Here is a 16,027-nt window from a genome sequence, read left to right on the forward strand (position 1 = left end):
TCGCGTGCACCTTCGTCGGGGTGGGCACCTTGGCTGGGTTTGCCCCGGCTGCGCTCCGAAGCGGGGTTATTGGAGCGCCGCCTCTTTTTTTGTCGGAGCGTTTGGTGGGGTTTCTCGCATTGGCTCTTCCGAGGCCCGGTTGCCACCCTGGCGCGCACGAAGTCGGAAGTAGGGTTAATTGCCCGGGTGCGCACCTTTGCCAGGGTGGGCACCTTACCTGGGCTGCGCACCAGGGCGGGCTCAAGATGGCACGCGCGTTCCGTTTTTTTCACTATCTTTCAAAACGGAAATTTTAAAATCTCCTTTTTTTTTTGCCTTTTCTGGAAATTAGTGAAGGCAGCGCATCAAAGGTGCGCACCTCGCTGCCCACCTTGGTGTGCTCTGAGGTGCGCACCCGGGAGCGCTACGAAGTGTGCTCCAAGGTGCGGCGTGCACGTTGTCGGAGCCCGGTTTGCCCCGGGTGCGCACCTCGCCTGCACCTTGGCCGGGGTGGGCACCTTGGCTGGGTTTGCCCAGGGTGCGCTCCGAAGCGGGGTTACTGGAGCGCCCCCTCTTTTTTTGTCAGAGCGTTTGGTGGGGTTTCTCGCATTGGCTCTTCCCAGGCCCGGTTGTTGGGTGCGCTCCCACCCTGGCGCGCGCGAAGTTGGAAGTTGGGTTAATTGCCCGGGCGCGCACCTTCGCCAGGGTGGGCACCTTGGTGCGCACACCTTGGCTGGGCTGCGCACCAGGGCGGGCTCAAGATGGCACCAGCATTCCCTTTTTCTCACTATCTTTCAAAACGGAAATTTTAAAATCTCGTTTTTTTTTTGCCTTTTATGGAAATTAGTGAAGGCATCGCATCAAAGGTGCGCACCTCGCTGCCCACCTTGGTGTGCTCCGAGGTGCCCACCACGGTGCGCAACGCCGGTGCGAACCCGGGAGCGCCCCGATGTGTGCTCCAAGGTGCGGCGTGCACGAAGTCGGACCCCGGTTTGCCCCGGGTGCGCACCTCGCGTGCACCTTGGTGCGCACACCTTGGCTGGGTTGCGCGGCCTGGTGGGCACCATGGTGCGCACCAAGGAGCGCTCCGAAGTGTGCTCCAAGGTGCGGCGTGCACGAAGTCGGAGCCCGGTTTGCCCCGGGTACGCACCTCGCGTGCACCTTCGCCGGGGTGGGCACCTCGGCTGGGTTGCGCGCCCTGGTGCGCACCAAGGAGCGCTCCGAAGTGTGCTCCAAGGTGCGGCGTGCACGAAGTCGGAGCCCGGTTTGCCCCGGGTGCGCACCTTCGCCGCGGTGCGCACCATGGCGTGCACGAAGTCGGAGCCCGGTTTGCCCCGGGTGCGCACCTCGCGTGCACCTTCGGCGGGGTTGCGCGCCCTGGTGGGCACCATGGTGCGCACCAAGGAGCGCTCCGAAGTGTGCTCCAAGGTGCGGCGTGCACGAAGTCGGAGCCCGGTTTGCCCCGGGTGCGCACCTCGCGTGCACCTTCGGCGGGGTTGCGCGCCCTGGTGGGCACCATGGTGCGCACCAAGGAGCGCTCCGAAGTGTGCTCCAAGGTGCGGCGTGCACGAAGTCGGAGCCCGGTTTGCCCCGGGTGCGCACCTCGCGTGCACCTTCGCCGCGGTGGGCACCATGGCGTGCACGAAGTCGGAGCCCGGTTTGCCCCGGGTGCGCACCTCGCGTGCACCTTCGCCGGGGTGGGCACCTCGGCTGGGTTGCGCGCCCTGGTGCGCACCAAGGAGCGCTCCGAAGTGTGCTCCAAGGTGCGGCGTGCACGAAGTCGGAGCCCGGTTTGCCCCGGGTGCGCACCTCGCGTGCACCTTCGCCAGGGTGGGCACCTCGGTGCGCACACCTTCTCAATGTTTTCTTGCCTTTTCTGGAAATTGGTGAAGGCAGCGCATCAAAGGTGCGCACCTCGGTGTGCTCCGAGGTGCGAACCCGAGAGCGCTCCGAGGTGCCCACGAAGTCGAAAGTCGGGTTAATTGCATTGTTTTCCCCGGGTGCGCTCCGAGGTGCGCAACATCGGCGCGCACCAAGGAGGGCTCCGAAGTGTGCTCCAAGGTGCGCACGATGGCGTGCACCTCTGGTGCGCACGATTCGGAGCTCGGTTTGACCGGGGTGCGCACACCTTGGCTGGGCTGCGCACCTTTTGTGCGCTCCAAGGTGCGCACGAAGTCGGAGCTCGGTTTGCCCCGGGTGCGCACCTTCGCCAGGGTGCGCACCTTGATGCGCACGCCTTGGCTGGGCTGCGCACCTTGGTGGGCGCCATGGTGCGCACCTTTCGTGCGCTCCAAGGTGCGCACGAAGTCGGAGCTCGGTTTGCCCCGGGTGCGCACCTTGGTGGGCGCCATGGTGCACTCCGAGGTGCCCAAGATTGGTGCGCACCAAGGAGCGCTCCGAAGTGCGCTCCAAGGTGCGCGCGAAGTCGAAAGTTGGGTTAATTGTCCGGTTTGCCTCGGGTGCGCACCTTGCGTGCACCTTCGCCAGGGTGGGCGCCTTGGTGCGCACACCTTGGCTGGGCTGCGCACACCTTGGCACCCGCGTTTCCTTCATTTTAAATTTTTTTTTTTTACAATCTCTCAAGTGGGAAATTCTATAATCTCAACTTTTTTTGCCTTTTCAGGAAACTTTTGAATGGAGCGCATCATTGGTGCGCTCCGAAGTGTGCTCCAAAGCTCTCTCCAGCTGCGTGCACCTGCCCCGGCCGCGCACCCGGCCCCGCCCAGCTTCGCTCACCTGTCCCGGGCGTCTGGTGCGGAACCTTAGAGTAAGAAACATCACCGTGCACCTTGGCCAACGTGCGCGACTCGACCGAGCGCGCACTGGCCGAGGTGCACACCGATTTCACCTGGGTGCGCGCGCAGCACCTCGGGCGCACCGGGGTGCGCGCACAACGCCCGGGTTGCACCGTGGCCTGTGTGCTCGGGGCGCCTCGGGTGCGCGCTCGGTGTCGCCCCCGCGCGCGCGGTAGTGCGGGCAGCGCACCCCGGCCCGGCCCGGCCCCGACGAGAACGCAAACGGGCAAAAGGTTTATTCAAATAGCATTGCGACGCCCGGCGAAAAACTAAAAAAGGGTGCAACACCGGGACTTCCCGGGAGGTCACCCATCCCAGTACTACTCCGGCCCAAGCGCGCTTAACTGCGGAGTTCTGATGGGATCCGGTGCACTAACGCTGGTATGATCGCACCCGTTATGAGCTTGTCGCAGTGTGTACTTAGCAAACCGCGACCCACGTGCGAATCCACCCCGGCCACCCACCCCCGTCGAGGTGCACACCCTCCCTCGCGAAGTGCGCCCCGTTCGCCAAGTGTGAGCCCTGCCCGGGTGCGCGCACCTTGCTAGGGCGTCGGGTGTGCACCCGGCCCGGCCTACGTGCGTGCACCTGGAGGGGGCGTCGTGTGCGTGCAGTGTCCCGTCTGCAACGCGGTGCCCACACACCACCTCGGGCGCAACGACCTGCGCTCACATGTGGGCCGAGTGCACCTTGGTGCATGTTCGGGGCGCCTCGGGTGCACGCTCGATCTTGCCCCGGTGCACCAAGGCGCTCGGTTTGCCCCGGGTGCGCACTTGGTGCAAGGTGGGCACCCAAAATAGGGATCAAGCACCAAAACACAAGTTTCGGGATGCAAAATGGGACCCAAGGACCACAAATGCGTTCCAAGACCCATGATGGGTCCACGAGAACAAAAATGTGTTCCGAGACTTAATAAACAAATATTGGGTTTTAGGAGAAGAAACATGCTCTGATGCCCAAAACGAGAATCGACCCCGAAAAGGCCACAGGCCAAAAGTGGGATGCGAGACAAAAAAAAATGGGACCCGAGGACCAAAATTGGGTTCCCAGGTCGAAGACAGGGCAACCGGACAAGAAACGACCTCTAAGGCTCGAAATGAGTCCCGACGACTAAAACTTGACAAGAAGCACCCATCAGGCACCCAACTCGACACCCATGGGATGCCGACCCACCCGGGCTTCCACCTAGCACACCTTGGCACCCACCCACCCTCGCACCCAACCTCGCACCCAACTTAGCACCTTTGAACCCACATTGGCACTCACCCTGACCCTGGCACCTTGGAACCCACATTGGCACTCACCTTGACCCTGGCACCCACCTTTGCACTCACCTTGGGACCCACCCTGGCTCCCACCTCGGCACCCACCCAGACACCCACCTTGGTTCCTTGGCACCCACCTTGGATCCTTGGCACCCACCCCGACACCCACCTTGGCACGCAACTTGGCTACTTGCCACCCACCTTGGCTCCTTGACGCCCACCCCGACAACCACCCCGTGACCTACCCTGGCTAGGGTTGGTGCACACCCACCCTGGTGCCCACCTTGGCACCCACCCTATGACCCACCTTGGCACGCACCTTAGTACCCACCCCGTTACCCACCCTAGGACCCACCCCGTGACCCACCTTGGCCAGGGTGGGTGCCTTGGTGCGCACAACTTGCCTGGGCTGCACACCAGGGCGGGCTCAAGATGGCACCCGCGTTCCGTTTTTTTCACTATCTTTCAAAACGGAAATTTTAAAATCTCATTTTTTTCTTTTTTTTGCCTTTTCTGGAAATTAGTGAAGGCAGCGCATCAAAGGTGCGCAATGCTGGTGCGAACCCGGGAGCGCTCCGATGTGTGCTCCAAGGTGCGGCGTGCACGAAGTCCGAGCCCGGTTTGCCCCGGGTGCGCACCTCGCGTGCACCTTCGCCGGGGTGAGCACCTTGGCTGGGTTGCGCGCCCTGGTGCGTACCAAGGAGCGCTCTGAAGTGTGCTCCAAGGTGCGGCGTGCACGAAGTCGGAGCCCGGTTTGCCCCGGGTGTGCACCTCGGGTGCGCACCTCGCGTGCACCTTCGCTGCGGTGGGCACCTTGGCTGGGTTGCGCGCCTTGGTGGGCACCATGCAGTGCACGAAGTCGGAGCCCGGTTTGCCCCGGGCGCGCACCTCCGCCAGGGTGGGCACCTTGGTGCGCACAACTTGCCTGGGCTGCGCATCAGGAAGGGCTCAAGATGGCACCCGCGTTCCGTTTTTTTCACTATCTTTCAGAACGGAAATTTTAAAATATCGTTTTTTTTTGCCTTTTCTGGAAATTAGTGAAGGCAGCGCATCAAAGGTGCGCAACGCTGGTGCGAACCTGGGAGCGCTCCGATGTGTGCTCCAAGGTGCGGCGTGCACGAAGTCGGAGCCCGGTTTGCCTCGGGTGCGCCCTGGTGGGCACCATGGTGCGCACCAAGGAGCGCTCCGAAGTGTGCTCCAAGGTGCGGCCTGCACGAAGTCGGAGCCCGGTTTGCCCCGGGTGTGCACCTCGGGTGGGCACCTTGGTGCGCATGCCTTGCCTGGGCTGCGCACCAGGGCGGGCTCAAGATGGCACCCGCGTTCCTTTTTTTTCACTATCTTTCAAAACGGAAATTTTAAAATCTCATTTTTTTTTGCCTTTTTCTGGAAATTAGTGAAGGCAGCGCATCAAAGGTGCGCACCTCGCTGCCCACCACGGTGCGCAACGCCGGTGGGCACCCGGGAGTGCTTCGAAGTGTGCTCCAAGGTGCTGCGTGCACGTTGTCGGAGCCCGGTTTGCCCCGGGTGCGCACCTCGCGTGCACCTTCGTCGGGGTGGGCACCTTGGCTTGGTTTGCCCCGGCTGCGCTCCGAAGCGGGGTTATTGGAGCGCCGCCTCTTTTTTTGTCGGAGCGTTTGGTGGGGTTTCTCGCATTGGCTCTTCCGAGGCCCGGTTGCCACCCTGGCGCGCACGAAGTCGGAAGTAGGGTTAATTGCCCGGGTGCGCACCTTTGCCAGGGTGGCACCTTACCTGGGCTGCGCACCAGGGCGGGCTCAAGATGGCACGCGCGTTCCGTTTTTTTCACTATCTTTCAAAACGGAAATTTTAAAATCTCCTTTTTTTTTTGCCTTTTCTGGAAATTAGTGAAGGCAGCGCATCAAAGGTGCGCACCTCGCTGCCCACCTTGGTGTGCTCTGAGGTGCGCACCCGGGAGCGCTACGAAGTGTGCTCCAAGGTGCGGCGTGCACGTTGTCGGAGCCCGGTTTGCCCCGGGTGCGCACCTCGCCTGCACCTTGGCCGGGGTGGGCACCTTGGCTGGGTTTGCCCAGGGTGCGCTCCGAAGCGGGGTTACTGGAGCGCCCCCTCTTTTTTTGTCAGAGAGTTTGGTGGGGTTTCTCGCATTGGCTCTTCCCAGGCCCGGTTGTTGGGTGCGCTCCCACCCTGGCGCGCGCGAAGTTGGAAGTTGGGTTAATTGCCCGGGCGCGCACCTTCGCCAGGGTGGGCACCTTGGTGCGCAAACCTTGGCTGGGCTGCGCACCAGGGCGGGCTCAAGATGGCACCAGCATTCCCTTTTTCTCACTATCTTTCAAAACGGAAATTTTAAAATCTCGTTTTTTTTTTGCCTTTTATGGAAATTAGTGAAGGCATCGCATCAAAGGTGCGCACCTCGCTGCCCACCTTGGTGTGCTCCGAGGTGCCCACCACGGTGCGCAACGCCGGTGCGAACCCGGGAGCGCCCCGATGTGTGCTCCAAGGTGCGGCGTGCACGAAGTCGGACCCCGGTTTGCCCCGGGTGCGCACCTCGCGTGCACCTTGGTGCGCACACCTTGGCTGGGTTGCGCGGCCTGGTGGGCACCATGGTGCGCACCAAGGAGCGCTCCGAAGTGTGCTCCAAGGTGCGGCGTGCACGAAGTCGGAGCCCGGTTTGCCCCGGGTGCGCACCTTCGCCGCGGTGGGCACCATGGCGTGCACGAAGTCGGAGCCCGGTTTGCCCCGGGTGCGCACCTCGCGTGCACCTTCGCCGGGGTGGGCACCTCGGCTGGGTTGCGCGCCCTGGTGCGCACCAAGGAGCGCTCTGAAGTGTGCTCCAAGGTGCGGCGTGCACGAAGTCGGAGCCCGGTTTGCCCCGGGTGTGCACCTCGCGTGCACCTTCGCTGCGGTGGGCACCTTGGCTGGGTTGCGCGCCTTGGTGGGCACCATGCAGTGCACGAAGTCGGAGCCCGGTTTGCCCCGGGCGCGCACCTCCGCCAGGGTGGGCACCTTGGTGCACACAACTTGCCTGGGCTGCGCACCAGGAAGGGCTCAAGATGGCACCCGCGTTCCGTTTTTTTCACTATCTTTCAGAACGGAAATTTTAAAATATCGTTTTTTTTTGCCTTTTCTGGAAATTAGTGAAGGCAGCGCATCAAAGGTGCGCAACGCTGGTGCGAACCTGGGAGCGCTCCGATGTGTGCTCCAAGGTGCGGCGTGCACGAAGTCGGACCCCGGTTTGCCCCGGGTGCGCACCTCGCGTGCACCTTGGTGCGCACACCTTGGCTGGGTTGCGCGCCCTGGTGGGCACCATGGTGCGCACCAAGGAGCGCTCCGAAGTGTGCTCCAAGGTGCGGCGTGCACGAAGTCGGAGCCCGGTTTGCCCCGGGTGCGCACCTCGCGTGCACCTTCGCCGCGGTGGGCACCATGGCGTGCACGAAGTCGGAGCCCGGTTTGCCCCGGGTGCGCACCTCGCGTGCACCTTCGCCGGGGTGGGCACCTTAGTGTGCAGACCTTGGCTGGGTTGCGCGCCCTGGTGGGCACCATGGTGCGCACCAAGGAGCGCTCCGAAGTGTGCTCCAAGGTGCGGCCTGCACGAAGTCGGAGCCCGGTTTGCCCCGGGTGTGCACCTCGGGTGGGCACCTTGGTGCGCATGCCTTGCCTGGGCTGCGCACCAGGGCGGGCTCAAGATGGCACCCGCGTTCCTTTTTTTTCACTATCTTTCAAAACGGAAATTTTAAAATCTCATTTTTTTTTGCCTTTTTCTGGAAATTAGTGAAGGCAGCGCATCAAAGGTGCGCACCTCGCTGCCCACCACGGTGCGCAACGCCGGTGGGCACCCGGGAGTGCTTCGAAGTGTGCTCCAAGGTGCTGCGTGCACGTTGTCGGAGCCCGGTTTGCCCCGGGTGCGCACCTCGCGTGCACCTTCGTCGGGGTGGGCACCTTGGCTGGGTTTGCCCCGGCTGCGCTCCGAAGCGGGGTTATTGGAGCGCCGCCTCTTTTTTTGTCGGAGCGTTTGGTGGGGTTTCTCGCATTGGCTCTTCCGAGGCCCGGTTGCCACCCTGGCGCGCACGAAGTCGGAAGTAGGGTTAATTGCCCGGGTGCGCACCTTTGCCAGGGTGGGCACCTTACCTGGGCTGCGCACCAGGGCGGGCTCAAGATGGCACGCGCGTTCCGTTTTTTTCACTATCTTTCAAAACGGAAATTTTAAAATCTCCTTTTTTTTTTGCCTTTTCTGGAAATTAGTGAAGGCAGCGCATCAAAGGTGCGCACCTCGCTGCCCACCTTGGTGTGCTCTGAGGTGCGCACCCGGGAGCGCTACGAAGTGTGCTCCAAGGTGCGGCGTGCACGTTGTCGGAGCCCGGTTTGCCCCGGGTGCGCACCTCGCCTGCACCTTGGCCGGGGTGGGCACCTTGGCTGGGTTTGCCCAGGGTGCGCTCCGAAGCGGGGTTACTGGAGCGCCCCCTCTTTTTTTGTCAGAGCGTTTGGTGGGGTTTCTCGCATTGGCTCTTCCCAGGCCCGGTTGTTGGGTGCGCTCCCACCCTGGCGCGCGCGAAGTTGGAAGTTGGGTTAATTGCCCGGGCGCGCACCTTCGCCAGGGTGGGCACCTTGGTGCGCACACCTTGGCTGGGCTGCGCACCAGGGCGGGCTCAAGATGGCACCAGCATTCCCTTTTTCTCACTATCTTTCAAAACGGAAATTTTAAAATCTCGTTTTTTTTTTGCCTTTTATGGAAATTAGTGAAGGCATCGCATCAAAGGTGCGCACCTCGCTGCCCACCTTGGTGTGCTCCGAGGTGCCCACCACGGTGCGCAACGCCGGTGCGAACCCGGGAGCGCCCCGATGTGTGCTCCAAGGTGCGGCGTGCACGAAGTCGGACCCCGGTTTGCCCCGGGTGCGCACCTCGCGTGCACCTTGGTGCGCACACCTTGGCTGGGTTGCGCGGCCTGGTGGGCACCATGGTGCGCACCAAGGAGCGCTCCGAAGTGTGCTCCAAGGTGCGGCGTGCACGAAGTCGGAGCCCGGTTTGCCCCGGGTACGCACCTCGCGTGCACCTTCGCCGGGGTGGGCACCTCGGCTGGGTTGCGCGCCCTGGTGCGCACCAAGGAGCGCTCCGAAGTGTGCTCCAAGGTGCGGCGTGCACGAAGTCGGAGCCCGGTTTGCCCCGGGTGCGCACCTTCGCCGCGGTGCGCACCATGGCGTGCACGAAGTCGGAGCCCGGTTTGCCCCGGGTGCGCACCTCGCGTGCACCTTCGGCGGGGTTGCGCGCCCTGGTGGGCACCATGGTGCGCACCAAGGAGCGCTCCGAAGTGTGCTCCAAGGTGCGGCGTGCACGAAGTCGGAGCCCGGTTTGCCCCGGGTGCGCACCTCGCGTGCACCTTCGGCGGGGTTGCGCGCCCTGGTGGGCACCATGGTGCGCACCAAGGAGCGCTCCGAAGTGTGCTCCAAGGTGCGGCGTGCACGAAGTCGGAGCCCGGTTTGCCCCGGGTGCGCACCTCGCGTGCACCTTCGCCGCGGTGGGCACCATGGCGTGCACGAAGTCGGAGCCCGGTTTGCCCCGGGTGCGCACCTCGCGTGCACCTTCGCCGGGGTGGGCACCTCGGCTGGGTTGCGCGCCCTGGTGCGCACCAAGGAGCGCTCCGAAGTGTGCTCCAAGGTGCGGCGTGCACGAAGTCGGAGCCCGGTTTGCCCCGGGTGCGCACCTCGCGTGCACCTTCGCCAGGGTGGGCACCTCGGTGCGCACACCTTCTCAATGTTTTCTTGCCTTTTCTGGAAATTGGTGAAGGCAGCGCATCAAAGGTGCGCACCTCGGTGTGCTCCGAGGTGCGAACCCGAGAGCGCTCCGAGGTGCCCACGAAGTCGAAAGTCGGGTTAATTGCATTGTTTTCCCCGGGTGCGCTCCGAGGTGCGCAACATCGGCGCGCACCAAGGAGGGCTCCGAAGTGTGCTCCAAGGTGCGCACGATGGCGTGCACCTCTGGTGCGCACGATTCGGAGCTCGGTTTGACCGGGGTGCGCACACCTTGGCTGGGTTGCGCACCTTTTGTGCGCTCCAAGGTGCGCACGAAGTCGGAGCTCGGTTTGCCCCGGGTGCGCACCTTCGCCAGGGTGCGCACCTTGATGCGCACGCCTTGGCTGGGCTGCGCACCTTGGTGGGCGCCATGGTGCGCACCTTTCGTGCGCTCCAAGGTGCGCACGAAGTCGGAGCTCGGTTTGCCCCGGGTGCGCACCTTGGTGGGCGCCATGGTGCACTCCGAGGTGCCCAAGATTGGTGCGCACCAAGGAGCGCTCCGAAGTGCGCTCCAAGGTGCGCGCGAAGTCGAAAGTTGGGTTAATTGTCCGGTTTGCCTCGGGTGCGCACCTTGCGTGCACCTTCGCCAGGGTGGGCGCCTTGGTGCGCACACCTTGGCTGGGCTGCGCACACCTTGGCACCCGCGTTTCCTTCATTTTAAATTTTTTTTTTTTACAATCTCTCAAGTGGGAAATTCTATAATCTCAACTTTTTTTGCCTTTTCAGGAAACTTTTGAATGGAGCGCATCATTGGTGCGCTCCGAAGTGTGCTCCAAAGCTCTCTCCAGCTGCGTGCACCTGCCCCGGCCGCGCACCCGGCCCCGCCCAGCTTCGCTCACCTGTCCCGGGCGTCTGGTGCGGAACCTTAGAGTAAGAAACATCACCGTGCACCTTGGCCAACGTGCGCGACTCGACCGAGCGCGCACTGGCCGAGGTGCACACCGATTTCACCTGGGTGCGCGCGCAGCACCTCGGGCGCACCGGGGTGCGCGCACAACGCCCGGGTTGCACCGTGGCCTGTGTGCTCGGGGCGCCTCGGGTGCGCGCTCGGTGTCGCCCCCGCGCGCGCGGTAGTGCGGGCAGCGCACCCCGGCCCGGCCCGGCCCCGACGAGAACGCAAACGGGCAAAAGGTTTATTCAAATAGCATTGCGACGCCCGGCGAAAAACTAAAAAAGGGTGCAACACCGGGACTTCCCGGGAGGTCACCCATCCCAGTACTACTCCGGCCCAAGCGCGCTTAACTGCGGAGTTCTGATGGGATCCGGTGCACTAACGCTGGTATGATCGCACCCGTTATGAGCTTGTCGCAGTGTGTACTTAGCAAACCGCGACCCACGTGCGAATCCACCCCGGCCACCCACCCCCGTCGAGGTGCACACCCTCCCTCGCGAAGTGCGCCCCGTTCGCCAAGTGTGAGCCCTGCCCGGGTGCGCGCACCTTGCTAGGGCGTCGGGTGTGCACCCGGCCCGGCCTACGTGCGTGCACCTGGAGGGGGCGTCGTGTGCGTGCAGTGTCCCGTCTGCAACGCGGTGCCCACACACCACCTCGGGCGCAACGACCTGCGCTCACATGTGGGCCGAGTGCACCTTGGTGCATGTTCGGGGCGCCTCGGGTGCACGCTCGATCTTGCCCCGGTGCACCAAGGCGCTCGGTTTGCCCCGGGTGCGCACTTGGTGCAAGGTGGGCACCCAAAATAGGGATCAAGCACCAAAACACAAGTTTCGGGATGCAAAATGGGACCCAAGGACCACAAATGCGTTCCAAGACCCATGATGGGTCCACGAGAACAAAAATGTGTTCCGAGACTTAATAAACAAATATTGGGTTTTAGGAGAAGAAACATGCTCTGATGCCCAAAACGAGAATCGACCCCGAAAAGGCCACAGGCCAAAAGTGGGATGCGAGACAAAAAAAAATGGGACCCGAGGACCAAAATTGGGTTCCCAGGTCGAAGACAGGGCAACCGGACAAGAAACGACCTCTAAGGCTCGAAATGAGTCCCGACGACTAAAACTTGACAAGAAGCACCCATCAGGCACCCAACTCGACACCCATGGGATGCCGACCCACCCGGGCTTCCACCTAGCACACCTTGGCACCCACCCACCCTCGCACCCAACCTCGCACCCAACTTAGCACCTTTGAACCCACATTGGCACTCACCCTGACCCTGGCACCTTGGAACCCACATTGGCACTCACCTTGACCCTGGCACCCACCTTTGCACTCACCTTGGGACCCACCCTGGCTCCCACCTCGGCACCCACCCAGACACCCACCTTGGTTCCTTGGCACCCACCTTGGATCCTTGGCACCCACCCCGACACCCACCTTGGCACGCAACTTGGCTACTTGCCACCCACCTTGGCTCCTTGACGCCCACCCCGACAACCACCCCGTGACCTACCCTGGCTAGGGTTGGTGCACACCCACCCTGGTGCCCACCTTGGCACCCACCCTATGACCCACCTTGGCACGCACCTTAGTACCCACCCCGTTACCCACCCTAGGACCCACCCCGTGACCCACCTTGGCCAGGGTGGGTGCCTTGGTGCGCACAACTTGCCTGGGCTGCACACCAGGGCGGGCTCAAGATGGCACCCGCGTTCCGTTTTTTTCACTATCTTTCAAAACGGAAATTTTAAAATCTCATTTTTTTCTTTTTTTTGCCTTTTCTGGAAATTAGTGAAGGCAGCGCATCAAAGGTGCGCAATGCTGGTGCGAACCCGGGAGCGCTCCGATGTGTGCTCCAAGGTGCGGCGTGCACGAAGTCCGAGCCCGGTTTGCCCCGGGTGCGCACCTCGCGTGCACCTTCGCCGGGGTGAGCACCTTGGCTGGGTTGCGCGCCCTGGTGCGTACCAAGGAGCGCTCTGAAGTGTGCTCCAAGGTGCGGCGTGCACGAAGTCGGAGCCCGGTTTGCCCCGGGTGTGCACCTCGGGTGCGCACCTCGCGTGCACCTTCGCTGCGGTGGGCACCTTGGCTGGGTTGCGCGCCTTGGTGGGCACCATGCAGTGCACGAAGTCGGAGCCCGGTTTGCCCCGGGCGCGCACCTCCGCCAGGGTGGGCACCTTGGTGCGCACAACTTGCCTGGGCTGCGCATCAGGAAGGGCTCAAGATGGCACCCGCGTTCCGTTTTTTTCACTATCTTTCAGAACGGAAATTTTAAAATATCGTTTTTTTTTGCCTTTTCTGGAAATTAGTGAAGGCAGCGCATCAAAGGTGCGCAACGCTGGTGCGAACCTGGGAGCGCTCCGATGTGTGCTCCAAGGTGCGGCGTGCACGAAGTCGGAGCCCGGTTTGCCTCGGGTGCGCCCTGGTGGGCACCATGGTGCGCACCAAGGAGCGCTCCGAAGTGTGCTCCAAGGTGCGGCCTGCACGAAGTCGGAGCCCGGTTTGCCCCGGGTGTGCACCTCGGGTGGGCACCTTGGTGCGCATGCCTTGCCTGGGCTGCGCACCAGGGCGGGCTCAAGATGGCACCCGCGTTCCTTTTTTTTCACTATCTTTCAAAACGGAAATTTTAAAATCTCATTTTTTTTTGCCTTTTTCTGGAAATTAGTGAAGGCAGCGCATCAAAGGTGCGCACCTCGCTGCCCACCACGGTGCGCAACGCCGGTGGGCACCCGGGAGTGCTTCGAAGTGTGCTCCAAGGTGCTGCGTGCACGTTGTCGGAGCCCGGTTTGCCCCGGGTGCGCACCTCGCGTGCACCTTCGTCGGGGTGGGCACCTTGGCTTGGTTTGCCCCGGCTGCGCTCCGAAGCGGGGTTATTGGAGCGCCGCCTCTTTTTTTGTCGGAGCGTTTGGTGGGGTTTCTCGCATTGGCTCTTCCGAGGCCCGGTTGCCACCCTGGCGCGCACGAAGTCGGAAGTAGGGTTAATTGCCCGGGTGCGCACCTTTGCCAGGGTGGCACCTTACCTGGGCTGCGCACCAGGGCGGGCTCAAGATGGCACGCGCGTTCCGTTTTTTTCACTATCTTTCAAAACGGAAATTTTAAAATCTCCTTTTTTTTTTGCCTTTTCTGGAAATTAGTGAAGGCAGCGCATCAAAGGTGCGCACCTCGCTGCCCACCTTGGTGTGCTCTGAGGTGCGCACCCGGGAGCGCTACGAAGTGTGCTCCAAGGTGCGGCGTGCACGTTGTCGGAGCCCGGTTTGCCCCGGGTGCGCACCTCGCCTGCACCTTGGCCGGGGTGGGCACCTTGGCTGGGTTTGCCCAGGGTGCGCTCCGAAGCGGGGTTACTGGAGCGCCCCCTCTTTTTTTGTCAGAGAGTTTGGTGGGGTTTCTCGCATTGGCTCTTCCCAGGCCCGGTTGTTGGGTGCGCTCCCACCCTGGCGCGCGCGAAGTTGGAAGTTGGGTTAATTGCCCGGGCGCGCACCTTCGCCAGGGTGGGCACCTTGGTGCGCAAACCTTGGCTGGGCTGCGCACCAGGGCGGGCTCAAGATGGCACCAGCATTCCCTTTTTCTCACTATCTTTCAAAACGGAAATTTTAAAATCTCGTTTTTTTTTTGCCTTTTATGGAAATTAGTGAAGGCATCGCATCAAAGGTGCGCACCTCGCTGCCCACCTTGGTGTGCTCCGAGGTGCCCACCACGGTGCGCAACGCCGGTGCGAACCCGGGAGCGCCCCGATGTGTGCTCCAAGGTGCGGCGTGCACGAAGTCGGACCCCGGTTTGCCCCGGGTGCGCACCTCGCGTGCACCTTGGTGCGCACACCTTGGCTGGGTTGCGCGGCCTGGTGGGCACCATGGTGCGCACCAAGGAGCGCTCCGAAGTGTGCTCCAAGGTGCGGCGTGCACGAAGTCGGAGCCCGGTTTGCCCCGGGTGCGCACCTTCGCCGCGGTGGGCACCATGGCGTGCACGAAGTCGGAGCCCGGTTTGCCCCGGGTGCGCACCTCGCGTGCACCTTCGCCGGGGTGGGCACCTCGGCTGGGTTGCGCGCCCTGGTGCGCACCAAGGAGCGCTCTGAAGTGTGCTCCAAGGTGCGGCGTGCACGAAGTCGGAGCCCGGTTTGCCCCGGGTGTGCACCTCGCGTGCACCTTCGCTGCGGTGGGCACCTTGGCTGGGTTGCGCGCCTTGGTGGGCACCATGCAGTGCACGAAGTCGGAGCCCGGTTTGCCCCGGGCGCGCACCTCCGCCAGGGTGGGCACCTTGGTGCGCACAACTTGCCTGGGCTGCGCACCAGGAAGGGCTCAAGATGGCACCCGCGTTCCGTTTTTTTCACTATCTTTCAGAACGGAAATTTTAAAATATCGTTTTTTTTTGCCTTTTCTGGAAATTAGTGAAGGCAGCGCATCAAAGGTGCGCAACGCTGGTGCGAACCTGGGAGCGCTCCGATGTGTGCTCCAAGGTGCGGCGTGCACGAAGTCGGACCCCGGTTTGCCCCGGGTGCGCACCTCGCGTGCACCTTGGTGCGCACACCTTGGCTGGGTTGCGCGCCCTGGTGGGCACCATGGTGCGCACCAAGGAGCGCTCCGAAGTGTGCTCCAAGGTGCGGCGTGCACGAAGTCGGAGCCCGGTTTGCCCCGGGTGCGCACCTCGCGTGCACCTTCGCCGCGGTGGGCACCATGGCGTGCACGAAGTCGGAGCCCGGTTTGCCCCGGGTGCGCACCTCGCGTGCACCTTCGCCGGGGTGGGCACCTTAGTGTGCAGACCTTGGCTGGGTTGCGCGCCCTGGTGGGCACCATGGTGCGCACCAAGGAGCGCTCCGAAGTGTGCTCCAAGGTGCGGCCTGCACGAAGTCGGAGCCCGGTTTGCCCCGGGTGTGCACCTCGGGTGGGCACCTTGGTGCGCATGCCTTGCCTGGGCTGCGCACCAGGGCGGGCTCAAGATGGCACCCGCGTTCCTTTTTTTTCACTATCTTTCAAAACGGAAATTTTAAAATCTCATTTTTTTTTGCCTTTTTCTGGAAATTAGTGAAGGCAGCGCATCAAAGGTGCGCACCTCGCTGCCCACCACGGTGCGCAACGCCGGTGGGCACCCGGGAGTGCTTCGAAGTGTGCTCCAAGGTGCTGCGTGCACGTTGTCGGAGCCCGGTTTGCCCCGGGTGCGCACCTCGCGTGCACCTTCGTCGGGGTGGGCACCTTGGCTGGGTTTGCCCCGGCTGCGCTCCGAAGCGGGGTTATTGGAGCGCCGCCTCTTTTTTTGTCGGAGCGTTTGGTGGGGTTTCTCGCATTGGCTCTTCCGAGGCCCGGTTGCCACCCTGGCGCGCACGAAGTCGGAAGTAGGGTTAATTG

The 16,027-nt window shown here is 62.8% G+C and overlaps 2 non-coding genes across 2 annotated transcripts; both read right to left on the reverse strand.

Annotated features, from left to right (window-relative positions):
* Positions 1-3,050: 3,050 nt before the first annotated feature.
* Positions 3,051-3,169, reverse strand: LOC131865609 (5S ribosomal RNA). The gene has a single exon (XR_009364328.1). It is a non-coding gene; the product is annotated as a 5S ribosomal RNA (ribosomal RNA).
* Positions 3,170-10,973: 7,804 nt separating this feature from the next.
* Positions 10,974-11,092, reverse strand: LOC131865610 (5S ribosomal RNA). Its single transcript, XR_009364329.1, has one exon. It is a non-coding gene; the product is annotated as a 5S ribosomal RNA (ribosomal RNA).
* Positions 11,093-16,027: the final 4,935 nt, after the last annotated feature.

Source organism: Cryptomeria japonica, unplaced genomic scaffold (assembly GCF_030272615.1).
Source record: "Cryptomeria japonica unplaced genomic scaffold, Sugi_1.0 HiC_scaffold_115, whole genome shotgun sequence".
NCBI classification, from domain to species: Eukaryota; Viridiplantae; Streptophyta; class Pinopsida; order Cupressales; family Cupressaceae; genus Cryptomeria; species Cryptomeria japonica.